The sequence below is a fragment of the Mus pahari genome, unplaced genomic scaffold, assembly GCF_900095145.1.
Source record: "Mus pahari unplaced genomic scaffold, PAHARI_EIJ_v1.1 scaffold_6439_1, whole genome shotgun sequence".
In the NCBI taxonomy this organism is placed as follows: Eukaryota; Metazoa; Chordata; class Mammalia; order Rodentia; family Muridae; genus Mus; species Mus pahari.
In genome coordinates, this window is record NW_018394130.1 from 13,459 (window position 1) to 16,152 (window position 2,694).

The following is a 2,694-nucleotide window of genomic DNA, read 5'->3' on the forward strand; positions in this document are numbered from 1 at the left end:
TCTCTCTCTCTCTCTCTCTCTCTCTCTCTCTCTCTCTCTCTCGCTAAGACGTCATATTATCTATGCTGGTCTCAGACTACCTGTGTAGCTGAAGATGATCTTGAACTCCCGATTCTCTTTCCTCTACCTTCCCAGTGCTGTGATTGCAGGAATGTGCCACCAAGCCTGGCTTATGTCATGTTGGAGATGAAACCCAGGGTTTGTGCATGCTCGGTGAGGAACTCTACTGACTGAGGCTCTTCTTGTCAGGGAGCTCTGTCTTGCCTGTGAGATCGTTAGCCCAGGCTTGCCCTCCATCCAGCTGTCTTTCATTTACAAATAGTTATTAAACATCTACTGTGCTCCTGTATCTTAGAATGCTATGGGGATTGAACCAATGGAGTGTGTGAGCAGAGCTGGAGCAGTAGCTTGTAAGTATCCCAATGCATGTGTTGTTGCAAGTGCCACACCAGAACTTTTGCACACTCCAGGAACAGCCTGTCCTGTGTGGGCCCTCACATACTCTCCACCTCAGGTGGGAACTTCTCTCATGCAGCCTTGTTTATGTTGCTTTCTTGGCAGTCTTATTGTCATGGACTGGAACATTCTACTCTTATCTGTAAAGTCTTCCCATCTTATTATTCCTTGTACTAACCACAGCCACTAGGAAATTATTTTGCTACTGATCACTGAATAAATGTGAAAATATTTTAAGAGAATTAGTAACTTTACTGTAAATTCCTGGAGAATTAATCTGAAAGACAAACCAATATTAATTCCCTATATTTAACAGAGCTTTAGTATGTGTACTACCTCTGAGAGAAAGAGAGTGAGGTTGTGTGTGGGTGGGCACAGGCTATTGAGCCTATGGCCTAACTCATGTCATGTGAGTTATATTCCCAGCTCTATCCCTTCCCCCACAAAAGTTTATTTTGAGGCAAGGTCTTTCTATTTTGCTCAGGTTGGCCTTGGACTTGCTTTTTGGCTTATTAGGGACTTGAACCCTCCTGCTCCATCCTGTGGAGTGGCTGGAACTCCACTTCTGCACCACCAGGCCTGCCTAAATTTTATTCTCGTCTCATTCATCCTGTAAGTGTTTATAGAGATCCTACAGTGTGCTAGGAGCTCTGTAAACTTAAGGCAGATGAATCAGAGAATCAAACATGGACTGTCCCTGAGCTTAGGGCTGGGAAGACAGCTCAGTATTTAAGAGCATTTCTGTTCTTGAAGACAGGACCCAGGTTAGGTTGTGGCAGCTAACACCAGGTTGTAACTGCACCTCCAAGGGATCTGACGCACTCTTCTAGGCTTCTGTCTTCTGGTCCCTTTGGTCACCTTAACTCACATATACACAGACCTTTAAAATATGAACATGAATAAAATATGTTACATGCTGGAGAGTTTAGTCATTAAGGGTGGACAATGCTCTTGCAGAAGACCTGAGTTTGATTCTCTGCTCGCACACTGAGTGGCTCAAACTTCTATAACTCCACCTCCAGGGGATCAGACATGTTCTTCTGGCCTCTGCACACAAATGCATACCCAGTGAGAGACACACGTACATGTAAATAACATTTTAAAGAAATCTCTGAGATTGTAGGATTCACATCTTAGAGAATGAAGTTGATCTTCAGATTTCTCTAAGTCTGAGGGGTATTTGTTTGTTGTATTTTTAAGATAGGGTCTTACTATGTAGACCAAGCTAGCCTCTAACTCAGAGATCTACCTGCCTTTGCTTCCCAAGTGCTGGGAGTAAGGGTGGGGTTTAAGCCCTGTCAGCTTCTTTCCCTGAGTTATATTTAACACCAATCTTACTATACTAAATAGTTCCTCTTCTCTGATAATTTGGACTCTTGTCATCTTGCTGCAGATGGATCTCAGTCGGGTCCTCGATCTGCAGGAAAACTCAGTGTTCTGGTTACAGGTGAGCAAGGAGTTGTACTGACAGCAAACAGACACTGACACAGAGAAAGTGTGTATATGAATGTAATTTTCTCAAAGCAAGCATCAGAGTTTTAATACACAAGAAAATAGGGAAGTTAGGTGACACATCAGCCAAGGTATAATGAGGTTACCAGATGCTTAATGACTCTTACACAAAACAGAGAAATGCAAAACATAAAGACTGGCAGGAACCAGGCAATAAGACAGCTGAGATGAAGTCAGCTCTATCTAAGGTCAGCTATATTCTTAGAAGCCAGGTGCGAGGTCTTTACACTCCCAGAACAAGGGCTTTCATGCCCAAGCCATGGATATATTTAGGGAGTTCCGCTCTTAGCTAACCATCTCATGAATAATGCAGTACTCCAGTTCCTCATTAAACCACATCCTGATCTACTTCCTAAACCATTCTAAATTCCTGTATATTGGGAGTGATTTGTGGGGGAGTCTTTCTACTAATAAGTAATGCAGTCTGCCATATATAACTATAATAAGAATTCCAAACTTACTTTGCTAAGCTTGACCTGAGATTTCTAACTCTATGTAGTAGATAGCAAAGCCTGATTTTTTTCACTATCTCTCTTACAATACTAGAGGCAATTCTTTTTTTTTTTTATTTCTTAAATATTGCATATAATTATACCTCAAAGAAGACACTAAAAAGTTTACAAGTATAGTATTACACAGAAATATCCAGAAAACATTTTAAAGTATTGATGAAAACACATCTTTGTGAAAAAAAGATAATTGTTATATAGTGAAAACAATTTATCA